At 34.8% G+C, this 22,500-nt stretch overlaps 1 long non-coding RNA gene across 1 annotated transcript in view; it reads left to right on the top strand.

Moving 5' to 3' along the window:
- The window catches only part of LOC136843571 (uncharacterized), a 436,472-nt gene that overhangs the window by 233,518 nt on the left and 180,454 nt on the right, over positions 1-22,500 (top strand). Inside the window, exon 3 of the long non-coding RNA XR_010854590.1 lies at positions 16,500-16,519. This is a non-coding gene — a long non-coding RNA (uncharacterized lncRNA). The remainder of the gene's footprint in view (positions 1-16,499; positions 16,520-22,500) is intronic.

Here is a 22,500-nt window from a genome sequence, read left to right as displayed (position 1 = left end):
TTTTTTTTTTTTGCTTAAGTGTGGTTGTTGGACGAAATATAAGGTTAATGAAAAGCAATCATTTTGTGTCTGTGAACTACGTAATGGTAGCCGGTACAACACAAATACTGACACACACACGCAAATAGTTTTTATTGACTTCTTTACTTAGTTGGAATCACTTACTATGGAGTTTATACCTATTTAATTGAAGAAGGTGTATTCCACACGAATGATCCCAGTCGAGTCGTGCTGTTGATGATAAGATGGCGGTAAGGTCCACTGTAGTACAGATAGAATAGGCGTTTTTTTTTTTTTACTTGGAATTTCCAGTCATTCAATTCTGTATATACATATTGTTTGGATGTCTTCAAAATGTTATTCATAATATATTTATGCCTGGTAATTGTGAGGCATTGGAGATGACCAGTGATTTTTAAGCACGATCGATTTTGAGAGAGAGAGAGAGAGAGAGAGAGAGAGAGAGAGAGAGAGAGAGAGAGAGAGAGAGATTATAATTCAGTGGAGAGTGTGTAGCTACTTGGTCACAGGTGCATGAGGAAATGTCAGTTGTGTTTGGGGTGGAGATGAATTATTTCCCTCGCTAAGAGTAATTCTAGGAAGAGTTTAGTGTCCTTTTGCACGAGAAATGATTTGTTGATGGTATAATAGTCTTAGTTGTTTGGACGCGTTGGTAAGGCAAAATTCTATTTATCTGACATGTTTTGAACAGGAAAGTTTCCCCAATAGTCAGTGGTGAGGCTAATTGATTAGAAGGATAATTCTCTTAAAGGAGGTAGTAGAACCCAATAGTTTGTTATTGTTGTATATTTCATCGAGGAGTGAGTAAAGAAAATTATTTGGTAAAAGTGAATGATCCCTCATCTGAAAAGACATTGATAAATAATGATGTCCCTTTAATGAGAACCTTGTACGTTTTTTAATTGAAAGTAGGGCAAGAACGGTTAGATTGGTTGTATCAGTCTAGTTTTTAATCCTAATTTTTAGTCGATTGTGGGGTTTACTATGCGCAAAAAAATGAATAGGAATGTTGATTTATTATGAGTATGAATGGCATAAATAGGGGAATGAGAAATGTGTTTATACCTCCGCCGCGAAATTTTGTGATTTGAGTCCAGTTTGTCTGTCTGTATTCCTGCTAGTGGGATTGTGTAGAAGTAAGGAACAATTATTCACGAGTTAGTTATTTAATATGTTCTTGTGAACATTTTTTCGGATATCCAGGATTTTGTTTTTACTTTGTTTAATGCATTTCTCAGTGGTATGTAATAAAAAAAGGCTGCTTTTCTGTCTGTTAAAGAAAACTTAATTGATGTACTGTATGTGGGTAAATATGCTAATGACTTCATAAAATTCATTAAAATAATGTGGTAATTATGTAGATATAATTAGGTAGCCATACTAATTGCACCAGTGGAGTACAATTAGTACGTAAAGGTATGGTCTTGGAAGATTGGAACGTAAATAAATATACTGTTAGATGACCTCTAATTTTAGAGATATTAAACTAATGTGGAAATTTGGATCATTATATACATGATTGCATTGACTGTGTGCTGATTACAACAATTATTGACAAATCTCTATCCTTCTAGTGCGTACTAAGATTGCTAAGTAAGTTAATATATGATCCTTGAATCTAGACACTTGCTTTCTAAAAACCAGTCAGAACATCCGAAGCGTTTTGATATTTGTGTTGCCCATCAACATTTAGACTAGTTACAACTAAGATATCCTTGTCAGTGGTTAGGAGTCCAGACTTGTTTAAGTTGGGTATTGTTTGCTTTTATGCTGCGTAATCTTAAGGCTAATAACTTGCATTGGTGGCTGCACACTTGTTCTCATTGACAGTTTTTTAAGTGACCAGCAAGACAGTTGTTGTTCATCGTGTTTTTAGCAAGTTAAAACCTACTTTGTTTGGTCCTCCTCATAGTAGGGTTCTGAAGCCTTTGTTGGTTGTCGTCTTTACTAGTGACACTTTTAGCTTAACAAATAAGATAGTACAGTTTGTAGACTATGCTTTGTTCTTGTCGCAGTTACATGCTTCCTTCATCAATGTATCTGTATTTCATTTTTATTTTCTTTTCTGTGTACTTCTTTTTGTTCTGTGGGAACTTCTTTTGCAAGTACGTGGACGTTTAGTCAGGTTCAATGTTCGTGTTTGTTCATATCGAACAAGTACACTGCTTTAGTCGGTCCCAAATAAGGGAAGCCACTTTATCCTTCTAACCTACGCCATTTTACTTTTAGTTTGAACTGTTGTTACAGTGTCCTAAACTTTACACTACTCTCCCTTCAACACTTTCAGCCAGTTATTTTCTCTAGCAAAACCATTATGGCTCTGTAATTCAAGATCTAATGGTAATCATTTGTATATCACTGTGTGACTTCAGTTAACGTCATATAGTATGTATGTATGAAGCTCGTTTATTTTTAGACGAAATAGGCGAAGTTCTCTATAAAAGTCACAATTTCCATTCCAAATTCAAGGGCTAAAAAATATTCCAAAACACTTATTTCTTGTGTTGGAATATATTCTACCATTAAGGTCTTTTATGTTGTAAGTTTACTTTTGTAAATATCCCTTAGCCGTTGAATTTGGAATGGAAATTATGATTTTTAAATAGAGCTTTATTGCATACATCTGTTTATGGTTTCCTGCCAACTTATATGAAGTACAGGCAACATTTCCCTTATATAAATATTATTCTGTTGATAAGATAAGGTGAAGTGAACTTGTTTTATTTTTCTAAATGTCTCGAAATTATGAACGCAGTCTAAGGAAATAGAACGGCACAGATGGGTGTTAAATTAGCGGAATCGGAGTATGAGAGGACATCACGAATACCTAGAAGTTTTACCATTATTAAAGGGGTGATTTCTTACGTCAGGTCAGGCGATACTGCTTCACCTCGAATCAAGGTCACGAGAAACAGATTCTCCGAATAATACTCATATTTTGAATAAACGGGTAATGGGAATTCCCTTTCCATACACCATTGAAAAAATTATTTATTGAATCTATGAGTAGTTTTGCTGTTCTCGTGATTAGACGAAGAAAGCTGATCACTTGAAAACGATAAGTCAAACAGTATTATCCGTAAGTAGGGCAGCCAGTAGTTATTACTTTTTCTCTAATTATTTGATTTATATAAATTAAGGAGAGTTTGTGCTGAAGTTGCTTACCAAATTGAAAAATCTGATCTAGCTCTAGACTAATCTTGAGTGTTTTATGACCTGAAAAATGTTCGTCGTTTTATTTTTATAACGTCTTAATGTGACTTTTTCCGAAACTCTTACTAAGGCTACAGAAATTAAAGTTCATATACTCTGTCACCTTAACTTTCTATGAAAGGTGAGATATTTGGGTATGCATGAGAGTGGTAAAGGGGTTGTTGTCATTTAAAGGATTAATCTAAATGTTTTGAGATGGTTCGGTCATGTGCAAAGAATGTAGTATCAGAGGTTACTGAAAAGAATACACAATTCCGAGAGTACTGAAGGGGTTGTCATTATTGAAAGGATTAATCTAAATGTTTGGAGGTGGTTCGGTCACGTGCAGAGAATGGAGGATGATCGATTACTGAATAGAATACACAGTTTCGAAGTGTTGGGAGGAAGGAGGAGAAGAAGACCTCGGAGGGAGGAGATAGATGGAATGGATGCGTTCAAGATGGAGGCGAATAGTGCACTTTGTGTAAGGAGGTTCGACGTACTGCATGTGAGTCTTCTGCTAAGGTGTATAAAACAAATAGTGTTCTGCATGTTTTTACACGGAGTTCACCCACTATTCAGCCGCTTAGGTGTGAACGTGGCAGTGAGTGTTGTCTTTAGTACTTGGGGGTCACCGAAGGACACAAACATTACGTATAGATTCATCACATGCATACTTTAATACGAGCTGAAATACGTGTTAAATTTTGATATTTCAATGACCGAAAATGTTTAACTGCAAACATCTTGATTATCTTGCTTTAAAAGTATTCGTAGTGTCTTGAAAAAGAAACGACGATTGTCTGAAAGCACACCAAGGTAATTAGTATCATAAATCACTTCTAGTTACCTTCAGGATGTTTAAATATTCAAGGGTCAATGGTGACGGCAGCCTTGCATGACCTTGGACCGGAATCGATCTCCAGGATCAGTGGATGTATAACAGGTCATTGCATGAGTAGTCCCCTCTGCAAGAAATTGTAAAAGAGAAATTCATGGGGATATCGTGCAAACTGGATAACGGGTTGGTGCAGCGTTCCACATTTATTATACGCACACACACATGTGTGTGTATATATATATTATATATATATTTGAATATTTTGTTTTATGTTTCTTTTCTGTTTGTTATTATGCCTTTGTTGATGGTAATGCCCGTGTTGCAGTTGTTTGGAAAGTCTCAGTCACAGCTACAGTTGATTTTAGTGGTACCCGTAATGAAATATTTCTATTCTTAGCTTTTAACAGTAAATATTTTGTATAGCTGAATTGTATAAGGTATTTCCTATATATTTCCGCATTAAGAGCTAGAGTTACTTTATATGTGCTGGTTTATTATTATATTCTCGAGAGTCATAAAAATGAGGATTTTGATAACCTTTTATTAGTTAAGGAATGAGGGTGGTTCATATTATGGTTATTAATGAGAATTCTACCTCTGATGCTCTTCGGATTTTGCATGTTAAAACCTTTTTTTTTTTAAGGATGGGTATGTATTTGGTCTTGGTTTGGTCATTTGAAATTGAATATGCTATGTTAAATTTATAGTTTGGGGACCTCTTATGTTTTTGGAGTGAAATAATGTTGCTATGTCGAAAAATATTGAAATATTAAGAACACTAAGAAACTTCAGGCACCGCATTAACATAGTTACATTACTTTACTGCACCGCTTGCCAAATTATATACTGCACAAAATTCCTGAATGACCAGTCATTTGCTTCTTGGCGATTGAAGAAAATAGCTGTGTTAGGATTGAGAGTTACTGGGTTAGAGCTCTTATATGCGTACACGTTCATGCATGTGCAAAGGAATTCCATGCTGCAGCGTAGTTTCTCTTCATGGTCTTTATGCTCCAGCATTATTATTCAGAGCGGATACCTTACACACACACACTTACGCGCTCACATACCAACTGTATATATATATATATATATATATATATATATATATATATATATATATATATATATATATATATATATATATATATATATATATACTATATACATATACACACACAAGGGGGCTTCAGTACGTAATACAACAAAATTTGTTTCTGGGCCAATTTTCGTTCAAAAATTTGAAATTTTGTGTGCAATAACCTTAAACATTCCCCCGTTATGTCATGTATTTTCATTAATTTTCGATAGACGGCTACAGTATAATCAGCTATCAAAAAGGCGTCTGTGGCTAAGGCACGTTCTAAACAAAGACCATTGATTGGATTCCTTTCGGCGGAAAACGAGAATTTGTACAGAGACCTAGCAGTAGATAAAAGCGCTGTGAGTCGTTGAGCGAAGTGTCTATCATCATCAGAAGAAGGACACGGAAATCTGTTTGATATTCGCCGCCCTGGACGGCCGCACACAGCTGTGACGACTGCAATGGTGGAACGTGCGGACACTGTTATTCGAAGTGATCGGCGAATCACAATCAAACAACTCGCTGCTCAACTTGACATCTCTGTCGGCAGTGCCGGCACAATTGTCCACAAGTTAAAGTATTCAAAGGTCTGTGCCCGCTGGGGTCCTCCTCACGTTCCACCATTGCAGGCGTAACAGCTGTGTGCGGCCATCCAGGGCACGGGTGATCAGAGTGATTTCCTTGTCCTGCTTCTGATGATGATAGACACTTGGCTCAACGATTCACAATGCTTTTATCCACTGCCAGCTCTCTGTAGCCCCTCTGCAAGCGCCTGTGACTATTTGTGAATGTCTCGTTTTCCGCTCTTTGTTTAGAACATGCCTTAGTCACAGGCGCCCTTTGATAGCCGTCTATAGAAAATTAATGAAAATGCATGATATAACGTGGGAATGTTTAAGGATGTCGCACATAGAATTTAAAATATTTTGAACAAAAGATGCCGAGAAAACGAATTTTGTTGCATTACTTATTGAACTCCCATTGTGTGTATATATATATATATATATATATATATATATATATATATATATATATATATATATATATATATATATATATATATATATATGTGTGTGTGTGTGTGTGTGTGTGTGTGTGTGTGTGTGTGTGCACATACATACATCCATCCATAAGTAGATAGATAGATTGATAAGGAAACCAATATAGCAGAACAGATCGTAATTTCACTGAAGTGTATTTAGCATCTTGAAGCGGGTTTCATGACTAATATTTCAGTTTCCAGCCAGTAATTGGTATATGGTAAGGGCAGGTGTGCTTTCAGGGAGTCACAACTGGACATAGAAACAGGCAATAACAGGTTCCTTTCCAGAGCGTTCTCGAAAATTGTAACAACGTTCGAAAGAAGGAAGAATAAATAATACGTGTAAATACTTTTCTCATCATAACCTTTTCCCCTTTGGAGGATGTTGCTCCTGAAGGATATAGCTCCCGGGTTCTCAGCATATCTGTAGGGATGAAGTTGCTACCTCCATGCTCTTTTTCTTGGCTCAGCAGACGTTGGTAACCATTCACAGCTTACACGCACTGCTGAGGAGCCATCAAACGTCCCAGAGAAAGAGAATCTGGAAACTGTGGGTGAAATCCCTTAGGTCAGTTGAGGAAGGTGGCCTGAAGCTGCGGACACTGGCCCTCACCACCCGTATGCCGAGGAGTTACTCCGAAAAGCCGGACTTGTGGAGCGTTATCTTAATGGCTGGGACAGAAAGGGATAAGGAGTGAAAAATAATCATTGGGACAGAACTTGGAAAGTAATGAACTCGTTTCTTTAAGGTACACGAGTAAATACTAGTGAGGGAAAGGGAAGCAAGAAGAGAATTTTACAGTTGTCAGAACATCACTGAACAGAATATCTATAAAAGATGTAAATTCATATAACCTTTATTATCCTGGCCTGTCAGACGATTCGTCTGAGGCATATCACTTTCCTAAATATTTATAGGTTATTTATCGATGGTTAATTTCAGATGTTCAGCTTTATTGAGATTCCAGAAAGAATGCCTCCGCATGGCGGGTAGAAAATTTCGTTTAAAACATCAAAAGGCACCCGATATAATTATTTTTCTTGTATACAATGGTCTGTTGTACTTTGAAAAGAAAGGAAATAACTGGGTGAAAATTTGAATCATCCTCACATGTTTGGGAGTACAGAAGTGGATTTGGAAGAGCTCATTGCTGAGACAGTGGAAGAGAATAAGCAAAAGAACATAATCTAATAAGACAGGAATATACTATCCAGACAAGAGAATAGATATAACCTAAGTAAATTATAATTTATCTTCGGTGTGTATGTGGGGATACATTAGATATATGTATCCATTGCATTCATACCCAAATTTATAATTTAAACCCATAACAGATAACGGAAACTTACATCTGTTCATTAATATATGTTGACGTTTGATAGTTATACGGAGCAGTAAACTCCAGGAATAAATTGTACAGTGTTTATAGAAAAACGTAATCTAATTATAGGTGCCTTTGACAAAAAAAAACAAAAAAACATGGAGTTCTGGCAGCTATGAAGTTACTGTTCCTTAGTCCTTTGTTCAGAACTTACATCCACTTTAACTTTGTGTGAAAGAGTATGGGCATTAAAACAAATTGAAACTTGCATGCATGAGGTTTCGTAATTTCACGTTTTTGTATATGATGACTGGATAACATATTTGTGGAAAATGAACCAAGATGAGATAATCCCCAGAACTGGTCTTGTAAACAAGCTTATACGATGCTGATTTCAGATTACGTCTCTTAATCTGGAAAGTTGATTAATGTGCGGCAAAATAGGATCTGACGTTAATCTCTTTCGAGATGAGTTTTGCTAATGGGATTTTAAAGACAAGATAGAATTTACTGTTTGTACATTTTTATTTCATGGTGCGGGTAGCTCCTGTCTGTGATTCTCTTTGAGTAAGCGAAGAGTTGCCAGACTGATTATTGTTTGAGGCAAAATTTAAGTGAAGGGCAAAATTTATTCTCTCTCAAGCCAAACGTGCAACTTTAAGAAATTTTGTAAGGTTAACAGCACATCTGAAATTAGGTTTCATTAAAGTAGGCCTCGTTATGGTAGTAAAAGTGCGTTTTCTTGTGTCAAGGTGAATTTGAGGTAGTAATAGTGTGATATTGTGTCATGGAAATAAACGTTCTTGTGTGATATTGTGTCATGGAAATCAACGTTCTTGTATGATATTGTGTCATGGAAATAAACGTTCTTGTGTGATATTGTGTCATGGAAATAAACGTTCTTGTATGATATTGTGTCATGTAAATAAACGTTCTTGTATGATATTGTGTCATGGAAATAAACGTTCTTGTGTGATATTGTGTCATGGAAATAAACGTTCTTGTGTGATATTGTGTCATGGAAATAAACGTTCTTGTGTGATATTGTGTCATGGAAATAAACGTTCTTGTGTGATATTGTGTTATGGAAATAAACGTTCTTGTGTGATTTTGTGTCATGGAAATAAACGTTCTTGTATGATATTGTGTCATGGAAATAAACGTTCTTGTGTGATATTGTGTCATGGAAATAAACGTTCTTGTGTGATATTGTGTCATGGAAATAAACGTTCTTGTGTGATATTGTGTCATGGAAATAAACGTTCTTGTATGATATTGTGTCATGGAAATAAACGTTCTTGTATGTACAAGTATCAACATGTAGCATCTGAGAATCTCAAATAATGTTCTCTTTATATGTATCCTCAAGGTTGGCTTTTATATGCATACGTGATTCTAGTTTGTAGGAGATAAGTCAGGTATCTGTTCCTTTGTTGATATAGTTTTCCGTTTCATTATTAGCATTCATTTAGGGCCTATCTTGAAAAAGGAACTTCTTTTATTATGCTGTCTTTCAAGCAGTGGCCCAAAATATCAGTTTTATTGTTACTAACATACGAAATTGGTGAGGAAGACAAAATATTAAAGTATCAACTATTTTTTTATTGTGTGTTAATTAATTCAGTTTTATATTCTCTGTACTCTGCAACATTCAGCTTGTATATTTTGGTGACTGTTGTCGGTGTCAGCCGATATGCCATCGAAATATGTCAATAAACATTTGTCATGACAACACTGCTGAAGTTATCGGCTGCTGACTGGCTCATTTCCATGTTATTCGAATGTATACAGATAGACTGAATTCCTGCCAAAGCACTTATTCATATGTAAGACGGGGGATTATACACAAAAAAGCATAAATAACTGTAATAATAAAATAAATGTGCCCATTTGAATTACTACAGATATACCGGGCTCATTAAAAACTCTGTACCAGGAAGAAATACAGGTGAACGCATACGAACAACCAGAGAAGGCGAGAAGGCAGGTGGCCGCGGGAAATTATCTACCTTGACGTTGGGATTCAGAGCTTATATCAGAAAATGAATTGCAATTGCTCTAATCCCATTATGGAAGTTGCATTCAACTAATTTCAAATCCTTGTTTTTAATTCAGTAGGCAATATATATTGCGCAAGCATCTTTTAAAATTCATAGAACCACTGTAAATATGCCAAAAGACTTGACAGCACAATACTTTTATTATAGCGATTGTTACAAGCGTTTTATAAGTGACACCTTATATATAAGAGAACAGAACTACAGAACTGAGTCATTGCGTAGGTTTGTTAAGATATCTTAGAAGTCTGCATCACGTTCATGTTTCCAGTGTCTAACATACATGTTTCAGTTACGTCTTTTTCTTCATATTTTTTTCTTTAATCAAGAAAAGTCATTATGTCGTAAATGAATTTGTAAAAAAGACACCACTAACTGGGTCAGAACTCACAAAGGTCCTTTCTGATGCGAATGTTGTATGCTTAGCATTGTCTTTCATTCGTGTTGATCTCAGTAATAATCTTTTATAAAAGCATTTGGATGTTATTCTCTCGTGTTCTTCCTCCAGCATTTTTCTCTCATCCTCTGTCTGCTGGCGAGTTCCTCCCGAAGTGTTGCCATGACCACATGTTAATGAATGTGAATTTTTTTTGGTGACAGAAGAGTTAAAACAGAGAATATAGTGCTTAACACCTTTAGTTTGAGATATAACATACTTTAACTATGAAAAGGACCGTTAAATTGACTTCTTATGAACATATTTTAACTATAAAAAGGACCGTCAAATTGATTTAATGACTGCAGTAAACTCACACTTATATCTCTGAAATTTCTGTTCATATTAATGCATTAGATTCCGTTATTTAAGGGTAAAAAAATCTGATATCGATGACATCTCGTCTGTTGTGTTTTAATAAACTTCCTAGAATAACTTTGAAATTATTGCTCGGGTAGTTTAGCCTGTATTTTTTATTATATTTTTCTTATGTTATTATCCAGAAGTTTTCTTTTTTTCACTCTGAAGGTAGAAATGTAAGCTAACATTGTATGTCTCTTCTTTGGAAGTTCTTACCCCATCCAATAATCATTGTATTCCTTTTAGTACCACCAAATTACACTCGGGTATCAACCAGACTCGTTATTTGATTGATCTGATCAATTTATGCAAATACTTGTTGAAGGAGCTTATGATTGCAAGTGCTTATTCCTGTTATTAGAATATATGTAAATAGCCGAAACTATAAAAAGGAGACATTTATAATTATTATTGAATAAGTGATTGTGAATTGAGTTGTAGTATTATTAACTGATATTCAACTTTGAATCATGATGTTCATATACCGTCCATTAATCAATACCTTATGTTTTACTTTTTTTTCCAGTTCCTAACTGGAATAAAATTTAATGCGGAATTGTTTTGCATGATTAACTTAAGCTTAAATAAGTTATTGTTCTTTCATGCCGTGTCGATGTTTGGTCATGTTTATCTTGTTTCATTTGGGTACTGGAACCATTTTAGGGTTATTGTTGTTAACATAGATCTGTGAAAAGCATTAAACCACATAATTACGGTAGTGAAAAGAAGGTACATGCTATTATAGAGAGAGAGAGAGAGAGAGAGAGAGAGAGAAAAGGTCACATCAAAATGGGGGGCCTGGTTACGTGGGTTCAGGGGAAGGCGTTTAGATGAAAATTTCCGCAATAGCCGTTGCTTTGACAAAGCTGGTGTGTATGTGTTTGAATGTTTCTGTCTGTCACGGGCAGTGATGACGTCATAGCCTCGAAAGTGAAGGCTCCAGGTTGAGGGTCAATCAGTCAAGTGCCATTTCCTCCTTATGGGAGAAATGTGTTTAATGAGAGCGAAAATTGGGAATTTTCATAAGTGAAATCAGAATCGACCAATTCCGTTCATACATGTTGCACACGGCTACTCCTGTTATTTTGGACTAGATCATGTGTGTACTGAACGTGAGAGACTATTGACATTCACTCTTGGCATCCTGTTTGCAGGTTCCCCACTCACACACTGTACACACACACACACACACACACACACACACACACACACACACACACACACACACACACACACAGAGCTTTCCTCCCTAACTTTGGTTTAGCCTGTGAAAAGTGAATCTCTTCGAGACCTACACGATCCTTGTTGCTGTCTTGCAACTGGTGATTGAAACTAGTTTTCTGGGTTTTTTTTTAGTATAAATAGCATAATATTAATTTATTTTCGAAAGTTGGTTAATATGGACAACCTTCAATACTATCTTTGAAAATAGTAATTAAATTGCTGTCTCTGACCTGGGGATTAGAACCAAGTTTTCTGTTTTTCTAGTATAATGATTATTTTGGAAAGTTGGTTATCATTGACAACCTTCAGGGTTATCTTTGAAATTAATCATTAAATTTCTGTCTTTAAACTAGTGATTAAAACAAAGTTTTCTAGATTTTGAGCATAATCTTAATTTATATTTGAAAATTGGTTATTTTGAAATTAGTCATTAAATTTGTCTGTAAAATGGTGATTAAAATCAAGTTTTGTGATTTTTTAGCATAATGTTCGTCTATTTTCGAAAGTTCGTTATTATGGACAACCTTGAGTAATATCTTTGAAATTAGTCGTTAAAAGAATCTTTTTTTTTCTTGTGAAATGTGATAAACGTAGTAAACTATCACACCTGTGATATTGTAAGCGGCTTATTTTTATTAGGCAAGTTACAGAAAGAAAAGTGTTTTTGTGCGATTTACTCGATTTGGTGGTTGACTTGAGTACAATAATGATTGATTTCTCCTTCGAGTTTAAAAGTGATTTCCTTCAATTAGTAATAGGTCAACTGTAGTCCTTTTTTTAGTTAATTTAATTTTCTTTTCCTATTAAATAAAGATTCCGTGTATGAGTTTACTTGCATTTAAGATGAGTGAGAGAGGCTGTTATTAATTTTCAGCCCTATTAGCTTATTTTTCAAACGTGTATTTCCATGTTAACTTATAGATTCACGGACTTCATTTCATGAAAAATTTGCTTGTATGTGAACGCTCAAACATGCAACTTTTTAATTTGTATATAAATATATATATATATATATATATATATATATATATATATATATATATATATATATATATATATATATATATAATTTCTGACTCACGTCAGGATACCCAGGTCTCAGGTGGAAAGCAAGGGCGTTACCCACTATATACAAGTCTAAAAGAAGTTGGAACCTGAGAGCAATAGGAATTACCTTACTGCTTGCATATAAGTTTTCCCCAATCCCGACTCAGCAATGACCCAATAGACAACATTTCATTCGAATTATCCCTTCTGAGTGAATAAGATAGAAATCATCAACAAACAATCACGTGTGGAACGAAATAAATTTCTGACTCACGTCGGGATCGAACCAGGTCTCTCAGGTGGAAAGCAGGGCGTTACCCACTGGGCCATACAAGTCTAAAAGAAGTTGGAACCTGCTCTCAGGTTCCAACTCTTTTAGACTTGTATGGCCCATGTAACGCCCTTGCTTTCCACCTGAGAGACCTATTGAGTCAGAAATTTATTTCTGTTCCACACGTGATTGTGTGTTGATGATTTCTATCTTATTCACTCAGAAGGGATAATTCGAATGAAATGTTGTCTATTGGGTCATTGCTGAGTCGGGAAGTTGGGGAAAATACTGGTATAGCAGTTTTGCTGGGTGCATACACAGGCTTTTAGATGATGGCCCAATTGAGAGATTTGAACGTGAGTCAGAAATTTATTTCTGTTCCACACGTGATTGTGTGTTGATGAATCTTATTCACTCCAGAAGGGATAATTCGAATGAAATGTTGTCTATTGGGTCATTGCTGAGTCGGGAAGTTGGGAAAACTCGCTGGTATGCAAGCAGTTAGCTTGCCCAGGTAATTCCTTGGGTGCAGTTGCTCTCAAACTTCTTTTAGACTTGTATGGCCCAGTGGGTAACGCCCTTGCTTTCCACCTGAGAGACCTGGGTTCGATCCCGACGTGAGTCAGAAATTTATTTCTGTTCCACACGTGATTGTGTGTTGATGATTTCTATCTAATTCACTCAGAAGGGATAATTCGAATGAAATGTTGTCTATTGGGTCATTGCTGAGTCGGGAAGTTGGGAAAACTCGCGCTGGTATGCAAGCAGTTAGCTTGCCCAGGTAATTCCTTGGGTGCAGTTGCTCTCAGGTTCCAACTTCTTTTAGACTTGTATGGCCCAGTGGGTAACGCCCTTGCTTTCCACCTGAGAGACCTGGGTTCGATCCCGACGTGAGTCAGAAATTTTTTCTGTTCCACACGTGATTGTGTGTTGATGATTTCTATCTTATTCACTCAGAAGGATAATTCGAATGAAATGTTGTCTATTGGGTCATTGCTGAGTCAGGAAGTTGGGGAAAACTCGCTGGTATGCAAGCAGTTAGCTTGCCCAGGTAATTCCTTGGGTGCAGTTGCTCTCAGGTTCCAACTTCTTTTAGACTTGTATGGCCCAGTGGGTAACGCCCTTGCTTTCCACCTGAGAGACCTGGGTTCGATCCCGACGTGAGTCAGAAATTTATTTCTGTTCCACACGTGATTGTGTGTTGATGATTTCTATATATATATATATATATATATATATATATATATATATATATATATATATATATATATATATATATATACATATATATATATATATATATATATATATATATATATATATATAAAAGCATACATACATGCATACATACATGCACACATACACAGTGCATGAAATTAGCTATCTTGAACCTGAAGATTTGAAGTGCAAGGGAAAAAGCGCGGTGATATATGTAGTGAAAGCTGATAATGACAGAGCTGGTAATACACCGTGGCCGTCTTCAGTATAGGGATACGCAGAAAAAAAATTGTCTTTGTCTCCTGCAACTAACCGCATTACTGGCAAATCAGACATGGCCAAGTACAAAAGATAACATAAGCAATACCGTTTATGTTTGTATCTGGTAGCAGACCTGCCTTTTAACTGTCGCGCGGCTCTCTCAGCACGAAAACACACTCTTAAATTACAGAACTTAGGAAAGTGAATGAATAAAGAATCAAACGGTTTACTGTCAAATTCATACCGTGCACTGTTCAGAAAGCCTCTACTTGAAATGTGCCGCATAACCTAAGTGAGACTGAAGCACTTTTCAGCATTCGTGGAAGCGTCGTTCACTGTATTGTGCATCTGTAAATGAGACAGGTAAATAAGAGATGGAAGTTAGCCCATTCCATGGAAAAATTGTTTTTATTTTTTTAACTTTGAGCATAGCGTAGAGCGTTGATTCACCAATTTAACGGTAAATATAGCTGTGGCTAGTGCATTGCTTTTCTCTGCCGCCACTTCCTTTTTTTAGGAACTGTATACTGTTACATATATATATGTATATATATATATATATATATATATATATATATATATATATATATATATATATATTGTGTGTGTACATATATAATATATATGCATACATACTGTACATGCATACATATATGCACTCACACACACATGTTCGATAAATACAGCACTCAAATGTATGCCCACACATTTTACATATATCCAAGTGCATCATGCCATATGCAAAGTAAAAGGTTTAACCTCGCGACCGTGTCAGCAGGTGGTGAAGAATTGCTTTGACCTCTTGCACAATCCGCCCTGACGACTCTGGGGACGTTTAACCTGATAAAAAAAAAAGGACAAGGCGGTGCAGGATACTGTCTTTGTAATGAATTTATATTCATGGATATTTCTCTTGTGATAGACATGTAAGTGTTCGTCACGTGCTATGTTTATTATTAGGATTATTATAACTGCTTCATTGTAGTCATTTATATATTATCACTATAATGATTGTATACCTCTGCGTCAGTGTCAGAAGGGTAATAATTATTTAGTCTCCTGAATTGCTCCCCAGGAACGGTTTTTTTATTTGAATAATTTGGTGAATATCGTTTTTAAACTTTATAGAATTCAGATATCCTTTATGAGACACCCTTATCTTTGTACTGCTGAGAGAGACGAATTATCTTTTATCTAGAATTCTGTTCATAAATTAACCAAAGCCTTGAGGGTGTCTTTAAATTGAAGTTGAAGATCTCTGAGGTCACAGTGCTCGAGAAACCTCACGACATTGAATGCGCCTCCTCCTCCTCCTCCTCCTCCTCCTCCTCCTCCTCCCCCCTGTGCTTCTTCATCTTTTCTTCTTTTCTTAATATCCTTTCACCTTCCAACTCGTCTTTAGGATAAGAGGGCTCTCCGACTACTGTACATCGTTGAGTGCTTCCCTGTAGACGAGGCAACAAAGACACTCTGAGATAAAAGTTATGTCGAAGAAGGGCCTCCACTTGACACACATCCTCAAGATATTTTCTCTCTCTCTCTCTCTCTCTCTCTCTCTCTCTTCGTGTGTCTATTTTTTTCTTCCTTCCGTCTGTTTCCCTTTGAGTACAATTGAAGACAGCAAGAAAGACTACGTTATTAACAGGACTCGTGAAGGAGCATCCGTTCATCCTTGCTCTTCTTATGAAACTATTTGTTTCAATTTTTTTTAGCTTTCACCTTTTTCACTCTATTTAGTATCTTTACTTTATACTTTGTGGAGTATTGATTCGACGATAATTATTATTCTAAAGGCTTCGTCACCGTTTTAGAATCGCAATTCAGGGGGTTCAAGGCATAAGGAAAAGCAAGAAATTATAATCTTCACTGCATATAGGAGGCTCAGAAAAAAATGGGTTTTTATTTAGATGTCTACATGTGTGCTTTTATTTATAATTTCTGTTAGTGACAAGTTAAAATAGTCCTTTTTTGTTTTCCAAAAAATAGTCCTTTAAATTTGTAGAAACCATATATTCTATAGTTGATGCAGTAGCTTAATTGTATTGTCAGTTCCCTTACCAGTTTTATCGTTGCGAATGAAGTCTTAAGTATTATCTTTTATCTTTTAATATCTTTATTTTCAGAGTGTTATCATCGGATAAAGGTAAGTCACCTTCACAGGATATGAAAGAGAGACATGCACAATATCGAACATCTCCAAATGGAAAAAGTAAGAGTAAGTTTAGATGTTATATCGGTTGTCTGCAAATATCTTTTCTTCAATTTAGTAGGCCCTAGCAATCGAAAGACGTTTGAGCATTGTTGTTCGTTGTCTTGTGGGAATATGTGTGTGCTTAACTTTAACTTTGATTTTGAACGTCAAGCACTGCTGAAATTGAAATATATATATATATATATATATATATATATATATATATATATATATATATATATATATATATATATATATATATATACTTACTGTATATGTGTGTGTGTCTTTAGGCTAATGTTGTGTGCTTATTTCTTATATATATATATATATATATATATATATATATATATATATATATATATATATATATATATATATATATATATATATATATATATATATATACATATACAGGTATATCATGTTGTTATATGTTTGTATATACAGTATTTCTTGTGTATATATGTTTCTTGTTTATGTATAGCATAATGGAATACACAAGAAAATTTACCGGCAGGCGTCAGTTTTAAAACTACCTCTGTGGAAATCTTTGGAGATTTACAATGCCAAGCTTCACTTGAGCGAGTTCTTAAAAAAAAAAATTAAGGTTTTTAAGAAACAACCTTCCACGCGAAGGCTCTATGTCTTATGTAAATCATAGCATTTAAAGGTACCTAAAAGTTGACTACGCCCTTCGGTTCCGCGCAAACTCTTTCTTTTCTCGGTCATACCCTCACTATCCTCCCCCTCCTCACCCCTAACCCCCTTAAAAAAACGCACCGATATTTACGCGTGCCTTGTTCATTGTTTAGTTTTCCAAAGAGCTATTCGTTTACCATTTTTTTTTTTTTCACTGGCTCCCTCCATCTTCCCCTCTCTGACTTCTTTCATTCTTTTGCATAGGCTACGCACTCACTCTCTCATATGTGTTGAGTATTACTCCGTTAGGAATTCTCTCTCTCTCTCTCTCTCTCTCTCTCTCTCTCTCTCTCTCTCTCTCTCTCTCTCTCTCATTGGTGGATGATCGTCTATTTATAAGACTTTCTATGTCAGTGTATTTTTTTGGGGTGGTGGTGGTATGAAATATTCCAAGTTACATAGTTCATTGCAAATAAGAAAGTTCAGTATGGTGTGTTCTTCTATGTTTTATTTGTTTTGTTGGTGATTGTATTATTGTTGTTGGTGTTGTTATTTATTTTGTTTTATCTCTATTTAGGCGAATTTAACTTTAAAAATAAATGCGTTTCCCATACCTCTCAATTTGACCATAGTGAAGAATTCTCTCTCTCTCTCTCTCTCTCTCTCTCTCTCTCTCTCTCTCTCTCTCTCTCTCTCTCTCTCATGGAAAGATTTATGAGCGCTGAGATGGCATGACCCCTGAAGTTCAAATAAAAGGTCGATTTCCACTACGGGCTCCGGGTTAATTGTTAACTACGGAAGATATACGAGTTCGCTTCAAGTGAAATACAGATTAGATTCGATGCTACAGTGCAGCCAGCATAGGTGTCTTGGCTGTTGTTTAGGTACAGCCTTCTGTGTTACATTATCTTTTGTTTTTCATTCTGCCGTTCCTTATCTTAAAATATATTTTGTCTGTTACTGAAGAATTACTTGTCATTTGATTTGTGGTTATTTTATCATTTGTTTTTTTCCTGAATTTTATCTTGAAATGGCCTACTGTAACATTTAATTTGAGAATGGTAAAAGCAGTAGAAGTTCTTTCTCATATAAGAATAATAATAATATTAATAATGACAGCCTCAGCAACAAGAATAATAATTATAATGCAAGTGATTATAATTAACGAAGGGAGACAGACATAAAACGAAATTCATTTAATTGAAGAGAAGGTTTTTAACCGCAAGAAGAAACATGTTGCAAGATTGCATCTCTCTATTCAGATTTTTTCCTTTTACGGGGACACGTAGGCGTGAACGTATATAGAGGGATAAGTTTGTTCATATATATATATATATATATATATATATATATATATATATATATATATATATATATATATATATATATATATATATATATATATATATATTATACATTTTAAAGGCAGCTGCCGTTCTGCTCTTTAAACTTTGTTCGCAACGTGTTCAGTTCTTTGTTAGATTGCATGTGGCTTACCTGTAAAACCTACGTTTGGGGTAGATTTTATTGATAATGCTGCGGGATTAGTTTTTTCAGCCATACTGTCTCATAATTTTTTTTCTTTTTCATTGTGTGTACCCACATCTGTGCGCTTATAATTTGCAAATTTTCGTCTTCTGTTGGACTCGTTCTCATCGAAATTTTGCGAAGAATTCTTGTTTCTTCTGGTGGGGTGGTGTACAGCATAAAGACACGGATTAGTCAAATTTTCTTTATATATTATTTAGTTCACAGAATTTTCTCTGTAGTTTGTATGAAGCCTCATGGTGAAGTCGGCGTCTGAGAATGAAAGAAGTATCATTTAAACGTTGGTAAGAATTGCATTTCTTTAAAGATAAAATGATATTTAGTATAATTTTTTACCCGTGGATTTTATCACTCGTTTTTACGTGATCGCGTGTTGGTCCAAATGGTTCAGAACTGACCCATATTTTCATCTGTTTGTTTTGCTGTTTTAACTTGTGAGGTGAGGTTATCTTCCACGTAAAATACTCACAAATGTTGCATTCAGGTCGCACAAATTCCTTGTAAAGTTTACAATATCGGGTTCTTTTCAGCTGCGTATGTATATTAAAAGTTTTTATATTTTTAAGTTTCTTATATATATAATATACATATACATATGTGTATATGTATATATATATATATATATATATATATATATATATATATATATATATATATATATATATATATATATATATATATATATGTGTGTGTGTGTGTATAACCAGCATATACGTTTACTTCATGCCGTTATACGTCGGTTTTGCTACCTATTAAGATTTGAGAGCTTGTAAAATATCAACCCTTGGTTGTATATCGGTGCCAAAATAATGGCCATATGTGACCCTGAAACATTACGAAGAAAACATGAACTTGAGAATTATGACGATAAATATTTATTCAACCCCATACCAATATTAACAGGTGAATTGTATTTTGCACATTGTTCAGTTTTTTATACTTATCAAGCTTTTCGTTTTGAAACATCACATAAAATCACAATAAATCTTTTAAACTTGTGTATATACATTGCATATGTATATATATGTGTGTATTTATATATATATGCATGCATATATATATATACACACATATATATATATATATATATATATATATATATATATATATATATATATATATATATATATATATATATATATATATGTTATATATGACTTTTATCACATCACCGTGATTCATATACAATCAGTAAGCTACAAACGTCCTTTAATATCAATTCGCTCTACCTCGGAAATAATATATTTTCATATATGTTACCGAAGGGAATTTTTAGTTGATAATAAGTTCGTCGCACAGCCCACGGGACGACGAACTTATTATCAACTAAAAATTCCCCTTCGGTAAATATATGAAAATATATTATTTCGAGGTAGAGCGAATTGATATTAAGGACGTTTGTAGCTTACTAATTATATATTATATTATATATATATATATATATATATATATATATATATATATATATATCTTAAATTTTAAACAGTATTGTATATTATATATATATATATATATATATATATATATATATATATATATATATATGTGTGTGTGTGTGTGTGTGTGTGTGTGTATGGATATATATATATATTATATATATTAGATATGTATGTGTGTGTGTGTATGATTTGCCTTTTGTTAATATTATTATTAATATTATAATCAATAATTTATTTTGGCCTGCTATGACGTGAATATCCTCGTCATGGAGAGAGTAGAACTAAAGTGAAAGTTCAGGTACCCGAGAAAGGATTGTTTGCAGCGAAAAAGATTGTTCATAACAGAGCATACAGAGAAAGAAAGCTCTCATACAAAAGATGTGCTCATTAGGTTTTGGTAAGGATTCGAAAACAATAGGTAAAGCTGGTTGGAAGTAGTCAGCATATGGTGTGGGTACTTGGACTGGAAGGAAATGCATCCGAAAATTCAAGGTGTGTCAGCACGAAGCAGACTGGAGAAAGTAAAATATATTGGAGTGGAGAGGAGGCTTTTATCGTTAGGGTATGAGTGAGTTGAGGGAAACATTGGATTGGCTATTAAAGAAGTGATATCGGTACCTAGGGAAGATGGAGTGGTAGAAAGTCGCAGGAAGAGTTGGAGCGCTGGTGATTCAAAAGAAAAGAGGGCTTGGAAAATATAATTTGGATAATATGAGGTTTTTGACTTTGACTTCAGATTAAGGAAGACTACCGATAGAGGGAAGAAGACGTGGTGTTAACAGAAAATATATATATATATATATATATATATATATATATATATATATATATATATATATATATATATATATATATATATATATACAGTATATACAGTATATATCGTATATACAGAGACGCATGCATGAATGCACCTGGATGAGGTGTTGATGAGAAAAAAAAAATATTAGTTTTGTTTAAATGCCGAACGTTTTGGCGCCCAGTGAGGCAAAGGTGAAAGGGATTATATGCAGGTATGGGAAAGATAGAGTGTTTTGGTCGGGTAGATGAAATATTTAGAACTAGGAGGAGGTAGCCCCTATAATGTCAGAAAGAGAACTGTAACTGGTGCATTATGTGAAGGCATCAATTCGAGAATTGTAAGGGCAGGATTTGTGTTGTAGGAAAGAAAAATTATATATTAACTGTACAGCATGGCTCAGGTGTTGAAAAGAGTAAGGGTACGGAATGTTTATTGGAGAGCTTTAATTCACGCTGAGCTGGGTTAGGAGAAAGTAAAAAAGTGGTAGGTAACAAAAAGAGATGGCATTGTCGGTAAGTGTTGAATTCCTGGAGTAAATGAGTACTGAGAAAGTTTAGTTAAAATGTGTTAGAAAGAGGGATTTGATTGTTAGAATACTTGATTTGCAAAAGAGAATATTCACAAGTATACTAGGAAAGACAGTGATGAGGAAAGGAGTTTGTTAAGAGTAGAGAAAAGGGCAAATTAATGGATATGAAGGTGGCAAGAGGAGTGGCTGGAGCTGTATCTGATCATAAATTGGATTTAATCAAAAGTTAAAATAGATATCAATTCAAGCTGGAGAGGAAGGAAGGAAAATATGGCTGTAAATGTAGTTTGGACAAGTGGATTTGATAATTAAGAGGCAGTAAACGGATATATTGAGAAAATCGATGGAAGGTGTGTATATTAGCATCTACTGTTCGCTTTAAGAAATACATATATATATTTATTAATGGCTACAATAGCCTGTTAACTTTTAGATTTTTTTGCCCTTCTTCCGATGCACTTATCACTGAAAGCTTATATCCAAGAGGAAATTGAGTAAGGAAACTTCCATTTTCTTTGCAGGATTAGAACTCACCTAGCAGCGTCTAACATTGTGTTCTTACAGGAACTTTTGTGGGTGGTCTCGATTCCTGCTACGGAAGGTGAAAGTTCCCCTGTTTATTTTCCGTATATATATATATATGTATATATATATATATATATATATATATATATATATATATATATATATATATATGTCTGTGTGTGGGGCGGATAGGTGGGAGGTGGCTGCTATCGGTTATTCTTACTGTAGTATAGTTGCGGCAGAGTGAGAGGTGTGGCCAGACGGTGCTGGGATGTCGTGGTTGGGTATAGCGTTCAAACATTGGTACGTGATGTTATTTACAGTGAAAGTTTCAAATGTAAACAGATTCTAAAGTTATCTTGTTTGAACAGCATTACAAATTCCAATATCGGCATCGCGATGCTATGCGAACAGTCATTTAAAATTTAAAATAACTCTCTCTCTCTCT

This window comes from Macrobrachium rosenbergii, chromosome 11 (genome assembly GCF_040412425.1).
Source record: "Macrobrachium rosenbergii isolate ZJJX-2024 chromosome 11, ASM4041242v1, whole genome shotgun sequence".
NCBI classification, from domain to species: domain Eukaryota; kingdom Metazoa; phylum Arthropoda; class Malacostraca; order Decapoda; family Palaemonidae; genus Macrobrachium; species Macrobrachium rosenbergii.
The sequence above is the reverse complement of the archived record's forward strand: the minus strand, read 5'-3'. Positions and strand labels throughout refer to the sequence as shown.